Raw genomic sequence first — 12,323 nt, 5'->3', positions numbered from 1 at the left:
GAGGCAGGACTGATGGGCAATTTGCAGTATAGGAAGCAATTTTGGTGATATAGAGAGCAGCTTGGCCGAAAGGGGTATTTGGGTGGATTTGGAGATTGAGTGCAGGACTGACTGGGGAAGAGACTCAATGGTGCTGCCTGTACTTTCTTGATAAAGGACTCCTTCCTCCTGATATAAACTATGGAATATTTGGTACAAGATGTGCTGGTTAACTTTTGTATACACATATATATATATATATATATATATATATATATATATATATATATATATATATATATATATATAGCTGTGTTTGAGATAATGTAACCCTTTTGATTTGTGACCTGTCTTCTTCTATGTTATAGAGCTTGCTGAAAAGAGAAGATTAAATAAAAAATCATTCTCAACCTGGTGTCTGTGTTGAGCATCTCAGGTTCCTTTAATCCTACCGTGGGGTTTGGGGATTGTCGAGGTCCCCTTTCCTCGCTAATAACGGGTGTTGTGGTCAAGTACTTAGGAGCCAGTGCCGTGTTCCACCCATGACACTGATATTACATATTTTAGTAGTGACTGTAAGCGTTCACCCTGAGAAGTATTTTTTTTTTACGACCACTCATTAACAATGACTAGACTACCAGTTGCATTGGGCTTTTAACACAACAAAACTTTATTTATTATTTAATATATATATATTATTATATTATATAGTATATTATTATTATTTAACAAAGATATGAAAAAAGTAAGGATATTATGCTTATCTTCCACTCCACATCCCTATCGACAATTTCCACCATCCTCTGAGTGAGTTACTGTAGTATGTATGCAAGGCCTATATATAGACATAGACTACACTTATCTTTCAGTCCAGTGTGGTTAAGTCCATACCAGCAGGGGTCTCCAGCCCTGGTTCAGGAGATTTATAGAACAGTACACAAGGAGGCAGACACAGATAGCGATACAAGTACACATATAGGCTGTAGACAAGCACACACTCCAAATGTAATTTTTACAATAGTTCCCCATTGGCATTTTATATTATTTCCTAAATGTGGATGACAAATCAACATGAACCCCTCACAAGTTCCTTCCTGATGATCAGTGCCTCCTATTTGATATTTATAATGTACATTCCTGCTATTTGAATATAGTAAGTTGCTTCTGTCTGATCAAGATCAAGTATAGAGTGCAGTGTGCGTCTCCAGTTGGAAAATGACTGATGAACGAATTTGATTAAACAAAGTGAGCTACCACTCTAGCGCTACGTGTCAGAAACGTACAATGAAACAAAGTGTTTATGGTCAATCCCACTGTGTTCCCTGGGTCATAACTTTGAGACATGTAACAGTTTAGATGCTCATTACCTGGTGAAGTATTTCAAATAAATTACTGGGAAAATAAACATGATTCAGATGCAGCAACTTAAAGCCATCGGTATAATTAATCAGTCTGTGATTTAGTATCCTTTCTATGACAATGAAACAGTGTGTGGGGTAATAAAGATAACAAAAGCAGCAATAATATGAGTGTAGCTGCCGCAGTGGGTGGCAATAATTGTCTCCCAAATTGATATATCACCTTTAAGAGTTACAGTTAAATGCCTGTGAATCGAGGTGTGTAACCTATTTACGTCTAATTCAGCAAGACAGATATTCATAAAGCAAGTCACCATTTTGATTTTGTAATCTTTGTGCCAGCAGTCATGCTGGAAATGCAAATAAATGACAAAACAATGAAGCTAAACAGTGTTAAGATTAATATTGATTTACCTCACCTTATAATATCTATTTATCTTCATTGATAGTTGCAGGCATTATCTGAAGTGCATGGTTTATGTTGCAGTGGGGAAAACCATCTTGAAGTTCTTACCTAGACCATTTTAAGAAGGAAAATGGTGTATCATGCTGTGCACCGCCATTTTATTTTACAAGGGCTTAAATTAATACAAATATAAAAATAAAAAACAAAGTGAAGGACCTTAAAATCTTCTGTTTCTTTTCTCCTTTGTGTTTCCATTCAGAACATTTTGAATGGGGTGGCCGAGGGAGGGCACAGAGACACAATGGGGGGCATACTTAATCGATACAAAGTGGATGTGTTCAATATACATTGCATCCGGAAAGTATTCACAGCGCTTCACTTTTTCCACATTTTGTTATGTTACAGCCTTATTCCCAAATGGATTAAATACCCCATAATGACAACGTGAAAGACGTTTATTTGAAATCTTTGCAAATTTATTAAAAATAAAAAACAAAAAAATAAGTATTCACAGCCTTTGCCATGACACTCAAAATTGAGCTCAGGTGCATCCTGTTTAAACTGATCATCCTTGAGATGTTTCTACAACTTGATTGGAGTCCACTTGTGGTAAATTCAGTTGATTGGACATGGTTTGGAAAGGCACACATCTGTCTATATAAGGTCCCACAGTTAACAGTGCATGTTAGAGCACAAACCAAGCCGTGAAGTCCAAGGAATTGTCTGTAGACCTCCGAGACAGGATTGTATCGAGGCACAGATCTGGGGAAGGGTACAGAAAAAATTCTGCAGCATTGAAGGTCCCAATGAGCACAGTGGCCTCCATCATCCATAAATGGAAGAAGTTTGGAACCACCAGGACTCTTCCTAGAGCTGGCCATCTGGCCAGACTGAGCGATCGAGGGAGAAGGGCCTTAGTCAGGGAGGTGACCAAGAACCCGATGGTCACTTTGACAGAGCTCCAGCGTGTCTCTGTGGAGAGAGGAGAACCTTCCAGAAGAACAACCATCTCTGCAGCACTCCACCAATCAGGCCTGTATGGTAGAGTGGCCAGACAGAAGCCACGCCTCAGTAAAAGGCACATGACGGCCTGCCTGGAGATTGCCAAAAGGCACCTGAAGGACTCTCAGACCATGAGAAACAAAATTCTCTGGTCTGATGAAACAAAGATTGAACTCTTTTCTGGAGGAAACCAGGCACCGCTCATCACCTGGCCAATACCATCCCTACAGTGAAGCATGGTGGTGGCAGCATCATGCTGTGGGGATGTTTTTCAGCGGCAGGAACTGGGAGACTAATCAGGATCGAGGGAAGGATGAATGCAGCAATGTACAGAGACATCCTTGATGAAAACCTGCTCCAGAGTGCTCTGGACCTTAGACTGGGGCGAAGGTTGTTCTTCCAGCAGGACAACGACCCTAAGCACACAGCCAAGATAACCAAGGAGTGACTACAGGACAACTCTGTGAATGACCTTGAGTGGCCCAGCCAGAGCCCAGACTTGAACCCGATTGAACATCTCTAGAGAGATCTGAAAATGGCTGTGCACCGACGCTCCCCATCCAACCTGATGGAGCTTGAGAGGTCCTGCAAAGAAGAATGGGAGAAACTGCCAAAAAATAGGTGTGCCAAGCTTGTAGCATCATACTCAAAAAGACTTGAGGCTGTAATTGGTGCCAAAGGTGCTTCAACAAAGTATTGAGCAAAGGCTGTGAATACTTATGTACATTTTGAGGAAAACAATAAAATTAATCAATTTTGGAATAAGGCTGTAACATAACAAAATGTGGAAAAAGTGAAGCGCTGTGAATACTTTCCCGATGCACTGTATTTTTTTTGGCAACCAAAGCATATATATTTAAATATACAAATATTTTTTCCTAACATAAAATGTTACTTTTTGCAGCAGACACATTTTAAGTTAAAATACAATTTTATATATATATATATATATATATATATATATATATATATATATATACACTCACCTAAAGGATTATTAGGAACACCATACTAATACTGTGTTTGACCCCCTTTCGCCTTCAGAACTGCCTTAATTCTACGTGGCATTGATTCAACAAGGTGCTGAAAGCATTCTTTAGAAATGTTGGCCCATATTGATAGGATAGCATCTTGCAGTTGATGGAGATTTGTGGGATGCACATCCAGGGCACGAAGCTCCTGTTCCACCACATCCCAAAGATGCTCTATTGGGTTGAGATCTGGTGACTGTGGGGGCCAGTTTAGTACAGTGAACTCATTGTCATGTTCAAGAAACCAATTTGAAAGGATTCGACCTTTGTGACATGGTGCATTATCCTGCTGGAAGTCACCATCAGAGGATGGGTACATGGTGGTCATAAAGGGATGGACATGGTCAGAAACAATGCTCAGGTAGGCCGTGGCATTTAAACGATGCCCAATTGGCACTAAGGGGCCTAAAGTGTGCCAAGAAAACATCCCCCACACCATTACACCACCACCACCAGCCTGCACAGTGGTAACAAGACATGATGGATCCATGTTCTCATTCTGTTTACGCCAAATTCTGACTCTACCATCTGAATGTCTCAACAGAAATCGAGACTCATCAGACCAGGCAACATTTTTCCAGTCTTCAACTGTCCAATTTTGGTGAGCTTGTGCAAATTGTAGCCTCTTTTTCCTATTTGTAGTGGAGATGAGTGGTACCCAGTAACTGAGCAGATTGTGAAATACTCAGACCAACAACCATGCTGCACCAACTGGCACCAACAACCATGCCACGCTCAAAATTGCTTAAATCACCTTTCTTTCCCATTCAGACATTCAGTTTGGAGTTCAGGAGATTGTCTTGACCAGGACCACACCCCTAAATGCATTGAAGCAACTGCCATGTGAATGGGTGATTAGATAATTGCATTAATGAGAAATTGAACAGGTGTTCCTAATAATCCTTTAGGTGAGTGTATATATATATATATATATATATATATATAAAGCATTTACAATATAAATAAAATTATATATTTTTCCTAATACAAAATAACAAGGCATTCTGTGCTATAATAAGGGAAATTGCAAAGTGTTTTCTCATCTGCTCCACTGATGCGAAGGCTGTTTGTCTGCCCTGCCTCTAAAACAGTTGCGTGTTTACACTGCCAGGATCAAACAAAACAAGTGCATTTGATCCAGATCTGTACCATCTCCCTGAGAGGTGTATTTGATCCGAGCGTTTACATTGCCATTTCTGAGCAGGATCAAATGCAACCGATGTACTTGATCCTGATCAGAAATGGCAGTGTAAACGCACCTACTGAAATCAGCTCAGCTCTTCTATAAATTTTGCTGGTCCACCTTTTGGTTTTGATCGACTTGACTAATGACCAATCAGACTTCTTGGGGGGCGACTGGGTTGGACAATCAGATTTCGGGGGGGGGGGGAGGCTGTATGTACATAAGGTGTCTCTATTAAAATGTGTAGAATGTAGAACAGAATGTAACAGTATTGAACATCACTGCATAAATGATTCTGTTTGTACATTTCCAAAGTTAAATAAATAGTGCTTGTGAACATGCAACACATACACCCAGTGGAATCAATTTAATTAAAGGACACAGAGCTTAGTGTAAAATTATTCATGCCATATTTAGTGTCCTTCATGCTCTGAGCCAGTCCCAAACGCAAAGCTGCTGTACCTGAGATTATAACGACATTGGCCTGGCCCACAGTAATGATGACTGTCAGTCAAGTGTAGGGGTTTGCTGCAGGAGTGGTGTGTTAGGAGCTGTTGGATTAATTAATGTTCAAAAGAAGAAATATTGATTCAGTCCAGCTGACCACTGTGCACAATGCTTGACCTGTTTAAAAAGGAACAGGCTATTAGTTGTGCTTCGGTCAAACCTCCCATCTGTCTCTGCATTCACTCTTCCCTTCATGTTTCGTTGCAAACATCTAGTATGCTTTCCAATCATTAATCTGCCAGTCTAGTCTAAAAAGTGCCTTTTTTTCTTCTCTCTTTCTTCCACAGCTAAAGCTGTTTCTTTAATTTTGATGATGGAGTCCTGAAAGGTACATCTAACTACAGTGTACCAGTGCTTTTCAGCTGGTCACACTCATCCATCTGCAATGGTCGCCTTCCATCCAGTGGTTAGGCATTACCAGCTAAGTGCTAAAGTTTGTTGTAATAATGTTGCTTTTCATTCATAGGAGGGAATCTTCAAATCCTATCGACATTACTTAACCTTGGGGAGGTATTTTCTGTGCCATCTCGTTTAGCTCAAAGCCCTAATCTGACTTATGATTGAGCTGTCTTAAATCAGTGCTAGTCTGTGAAACTTGACAGAAATTATAGGATCTAAAAATCAATAGTCACTGAAACAAGCAGACATTTCCCACCCCCTATTAGTGAATTACAAGCAACACTACGTGCTGTTTTCATGACAAACACCCTGCAAGGAGCCCTGGAATTTTACTGTGATAACAAAAATGACATTAGACATTTACCAATTTCTATCTTGCATGAGGTACTCATGTACTTTTGTAGATTTATAAGTAGATGTTAAGAAATTGCAATGTTATTAATGTTTTCATGTACAATTTGTACTAATAATACACCCAAATTTTTCCCAAATATGGTCAACATAACCTCCATAAAAGTAATATTTTACAGCTACATTGGTATGATGTGACCATGACAGCTGCAGAAGGAAAACAGTGAAAGGAAAAAGATTGACAGGTGCTAATAATATAATGTACATTGCTTCTGCAGCTGGGGCAAAATAAATCTAAGCCAGTTAGACAGTTGGAGAAAGAGCTACCTGGCGGCAAACCCCGAACACTTCGTAAACTGTATCATCAAAGAGCTGTACAAATAGCAAGCAAACAAATGCTACAGCAACACCAACAACAGCAAACACAACAAACCACAACAGCAACAACCACGACAAAGATACCAAACAGCACCAAAGTAGTTAATCAGAAATACATTACAAATAAATATCCATACAAATCCGTAAGTAGATAAATCTCCTCCTTTCCGTTAGAATGTACAAATGCACATGGGATACGTACACATGCATAATGGTGTGTATGATAAATATAGCCCCAGGATATTGTAGATCATATTGTGGCATGGATGGGAAGTTACTTCCACAACTGCCATTATTTGACAATCGAAATCACCTCCAGCTGAGGTTCAAGGTGAATGGAAGAGCAGTACTCTGAGCTTGCTCCCCAAAGGCTGCAAGGCAAAGCACACTACACAGCATTTCAGAAGCTCTCATCATATGAGATCATGAGCATTTTTTCACACTCACAATTTCAAAACATGTATGAAATAAAACGACTGTGTTACATGTTAAATTGTCCCTGCACAAGATGATCAAAGCGAAGGAGTAAAATATCTGTATGTTGCAAGCACCTGGAGGTTTCAGTGGCAACCTGAGTGTGTGAAATGATCTGGCAGAAATGAACAGCACATCGCTCGCAGACCTGGTGGAGTCAAGTAGTACACAGCATAGTATATACTATGCTCTGGAAAGATAAATAAATCTGTTGCATTTTACAGGCATTCTTGGTCTGTGAGGGCTGTGTAGAATAGTGGCCAGTGACGTCAATGTGTTATTTAATGGAGCAGTACAACGCTGGTGTTACGCCTGACACAAGCATTTCGAGTCAAACAAAAACAGCTTTGACACAATACAACTTAATTAACCAGTACAAAGTTCTGCTGTTAACTGGTGTCATATCCAGAAGTAATTTGAGGCTTTTCAGAGGAACATTCATTCCTGTTTAATAACTCTTTGGGGGAAACTCCAGCAGAAAGGGATGAGGATTGGGTGGTGAATAAAACGCCCCATAGCTGGTGTGCTGTTGCCATGATTGCTACATGTAGGGTTATGTTTCCATATTTCCCCTTAAGCTTAATAAGGATAGTATGTATGGAGCGCATCGATTTCAAGACTTCACATTTTCCCCTCTTTTTTTCTCACCAGTGCATTAAGTCAGCTCTTTAATGTCTAATTGTAATTGGAGGAAAGTAATAACGGATGACACAAAACAGTATTCTTGATTAATTCAATATCAGTGAAGGTTAAGCTGTAGACACTGGTTATATGTATCCTTATTTAGTATATCATTATGTTAAGTGCATCATGTCCTCTTAATAAATCAAACTGAACTGCTGATTGACTGTCTTTCAAACCATCATGATTGTAACCTAGACCCAACTGTCTACATTGGTGAAATAAGTGAAAAGTTGATCGTAGCAAATGCACTTTGGTAATAAAAGGCAGTCCATTTGGTAATTTAATTGAGTGATCATTTAATTCCCCTTTCTAATTCATGGCAGGGGAGGCACTATCTAGGTATCATAATTGCTTGTCAGCTCAAGTCTTCTTTACTCAATGAAAAAAGAGGAAATAATAATAATAATTTGCTTTAAATTCTCACAGAAGTAATATCAGCTCCTCTTTAATCACAAGTGCAAATGTAACATTCCTTTCTCCTCCATTTGGACCAATTTGGATAGCTGGGGATGGTTGGTAATTTCCCTTGCCAATAAATTAGGTTCCAAAAAAAAAGCATGTTTATAAGATGACTGGGCCTCAGGTAAGTGTATAATGAGCAATGTCACTGCCCCGAGTTCCCAAGAGTCTTCAAATCCCCCACATCCACTGATTGGAAATACACTCACCTACAGGATTATTAGGAACACCTGTTCAATTTCTCATTAATGCAATTATCTAATCAACCAATCACATGGCAGTTGCTTCAATGCATTTAGGGGTGTGGTCCTGGTCAAGACAATCTCCTGAACTCCAAACTGAATGTCTGAATGGGAAAGAAAGGTGATTTAAGCAATTTTGAGCGTGGCATGGTTGTTGGTGCCAGACGGGCCGGTCTGAGTATTTCACAATCTGCTCAGTTACTGGGATTTTCACGCACAACCATTTCTAAGGTTTACAAAGAATGGTGTGAAAAGGGAAAAACATCCAGTATGCGGCAGTCCTGTGGGCGAAAATGCCTTGTTGATGCTAGAGGTCAGAGGAGAATGGGCCGACTGATTCAAGCTGATAGAAGAGCAACTTTGACTGAAATAACCACTCGTTACAACCGAGGTATGCAGCAAAGCATTCGTGAAGCCACAACACGTACAACCTTGAGGCGGATGGGCTACAACAGCAGAAGACCCCACCGGGTACCACTCATCTCCACTACAAATAGGAAAAAGAGGCTACAATTTGCACAAGCTCACCAAAATTGGACAGTTGAAGACTGGAAAAATGTTGCCTGGTCTGATGAGTCTCGATTTCTGTTGAGACATTCAGATGGTAGAGTCAGAATTTGGCGTAAACAGAATGAGAACATGGATCCATCATGCCTTGTTACCACTGTGCAGGCTGGTGGTGGTGGTGTAATGGTGTGGGGGATGTTTTCTTGGCACACTTTAGGCCCCTTAGTGCCAATTGGGCATCGTTTAAATGCCACGGCCTACCTGAGCATTGTTTCTGACCATGTCCATCCCTTTATGACCACCATGTACCCATCCTCTGATGGCTACTTCCAGCAGGATAATGCACCATGTCACAAAGGTCGAATCATTTCAAATTGGTTTCTTGAACATGACTATGAGTTCACTGTACTAAACTGGCCCCCACAGTCACCAGATCTCAACCCAATAGAGCATCTTTGGGATGTGGTGGAACGGGAGCTTCGTGCCCTGGATGTGCATCCCACAAATCTCCATCAACTGCAAGATGCTATCCTATCAATATGGGCCAACATTTCTAAAGAATGCTTTCAGCACCTTGTTGAATCAATGCCACGTAGAATTAAGGCAGTTCTGAAGGTGAAAGGGGGTCAAACACAGTATTAGTATGGTGTTCCTAATAATCCTTTAGGTGAGTGTATATACTCTACATACACAAACTCAAAAGTATTTTGTTGGATGATGACTATTTTTGAAGACTTAAAAAAATGTGTCACAGTCAATTTGCCCAATTTTCTATGTACCCGATGTTTCTCCTTGATGGAGTAATGGTTGGCAGTGTTTTCCTCAGACTGGAATCAAAACAGCCAAACAAGAGGCAACTGTGCCTTTCAAACACAAATTGATTTTGATTATACTCCACAGAGCACCTGGTAACAAGACAGCTCAAGTAACCTTGAAGTAAATGACTCTAAATTCATCGCTGCACTGAAGAGAAGATTGATGGCATGTGTACTCTGAGGATTAGGAAACGTCCTCCCAATGAACGTGTTGTTTTTAATCTGTACAGGCAGGCACTGTACCAAGTAACACTGGATTGCAGTGACACCTGCTGGCTTGAACTTTCATTCAGTGGAATGTGATATGAAACGTGGCTCCAGTGTTACTGTGGGACAATCAGGGAACATTAACCACACCATGTTCTCAGGGGTAATTTGTAAAAAAAATTTCTGTCGAAACCCAAATACAACCAAACTACAGCCTCACACAACATAGCCGGAACTCAATGCCTTAGTTGTGTAGCTATCTACATGGCATTGTTTCAAAGTAGTCTGTATGGACCAGCAAACTGTAGTAATTCTAACATGAACAACAACTTTAACTTTAACAGTATTAACATTTTTTTCCGGGATGTAAGAGGTGATCTGCACAGCAAATCTAAAAACCATTAAAAACTCAATGGCAGAGGTTAGAAGTGTGTCACACTGGGGTTAATATACCTGGAGGTGATGCGTGTGTACAAATGGATTAGTTTTATGCTAATTAAAGGAGCTGGTGGAAAGAACGCCCTGTTACTGTCATTACCAGGAGGTTAGATGGAGGTTGATGTGCTTTTTTCTTTTCATTTTTTTTTTTTTAACTTTGATGGGATTATTTACACTCCTGAGGAATGGCAGTCCAGCTGGCACTAAAAATAAGCATAATTCAAAATTCACAAACTGTGCAGCTAAAAAATAGGAGGAGTAGCACAACAATGGCATCAACAAATGGTGTATCTAAACTGTGCAGAATGTGTATAAAAGAAAACAGAAATTTAATGGAAAAGGCTTAAAGCACCTTCCAATAGCCTGCATTTGGGACACAGAGTATCTCCTTTCATTGCCCAGAATAGGATTGGGTGACCCTTATTCAGTCCCAGTTGACATTTAATAATCTACTGCTTCCTGCAGTTTTGTTAAAAACACAAATCACAGAAATATCTTGGTGTACAATTTAATGGCCCCAGGACCACCATTTGAAGTCATATGTGCCAATAATCGTTCCCTAATTAGCTATAATTTCCCTTATTATCTTTGTTCCTGTTACTGATGGAGCATCAATCTTTTATCTCGCCATGGGGGTCTACAACACGTGCCCTTCTGGTCCTTTCATAAAGCACCCAATTTGTCAGCATCCCTCTGACTCAAAAGTGTACATGTTTTCAGTTGGAAAGAACCAACTGAAAAGAGCCATTCACAGACATAAGCATGGAGGAGATAAAGAGATTTTGCATGGAGGAGTGGACTTTAATCCATCCTGAGAAGAGCCTGGCTCTAGTAAAAGGATACATGAGGCACCTTCTTGAAGATGCTCAAAGAAGGATCTACACATATATATATATATATATATATATATTATTTTAACAGTATGGTTCTGGAACTATAGGTAACAAATTCTGACAGATATGCTATTGACATGGATAGTAATATTGTTCTCTCTTTTTTTCATTTTACATTTTGATTTATTTATATCAGATCATTCTGAATGTACTTCTGCCTTTATCTACGTGGTAAAAAGGGGGGTAGAGAGAGAGAGAGAGAGAGAGAGAGAGAGAGAGAGTGAAACAGCAAGGCAGCAAATGCATTACTATGCTTATATCGCCAAAAATAGCCAATATGTATTTCAAATTGGTTGTAGAATAATTAAAAATAACAAGAAAATAACAAAACTAGGCCCACTAGAAAGACCTGTCAAAATCTGTGATGATTAATGTCATCATTAAGTTCATTAAAGAGCTTAGAAGAGCATTTCTCCAGTGCTAAAGCAGAAAATCATTCTGAGGTAAATACATAAATAAATAAATAAATAAATAAATAAATAAATAAATAAATGCATACTTGATAGACACTTAATTAAAGTTACTTGTTCTGCAAGTAAATGTGTAGCTTAGGTTTAATTATAGCCATTTCACTCTTTAAGTTTAGAATAAAAGTAATGAGTCCTTCTAACAGATATAAGAAGTCTTCCACCCCAAGTGGTCTAACTTCTGACAGAATGACTTACGGAAACTATTCTATTTTTATCATTGAATTAGGCCTCCTCCTTTGAGAACCTCCTTCTGTTTTACCAATACGGATGCACACAGCAAAAGTGTGATTAAAGTGAAAATACAAATCTGGTGATTTAGACCCTGTGGCATCTCTAAAATCAACTGTTTAGGGTTTTGTATTGTTACTATTTTCATATCATAGTGTCACGGATGGTGTTTATGAGCTCTTTAATCACTATTACATTTATTTTTTACTTTCACTTTATTTAATATGGTTGTGTGTATATTGTTTTGATAATTATATTGCCCTTTATTTTGTTATTTATCCTTCACCTTATTGTTTAATTCTTTATTCACTA

The sequence above is a fragment of the Amia ocellicauda genome, chromosome 8 (genome assembly GCF_036373705.1).
Source record: "Amia ocellicauda isolate fAmiCal2 chromosome 8, fAmiCal2.hap1, whole genome shotgun sequence".
Classification (NCBI taxonomy): domain Eukaryota; kingdom Metazoa; phylum Chordata; class Actinopteri; order Amiiformes; family Amiidae; genus Amia; species Amia ocellicauda.
Note: the sequence above shows the minus strand (reverse complement) of the source record.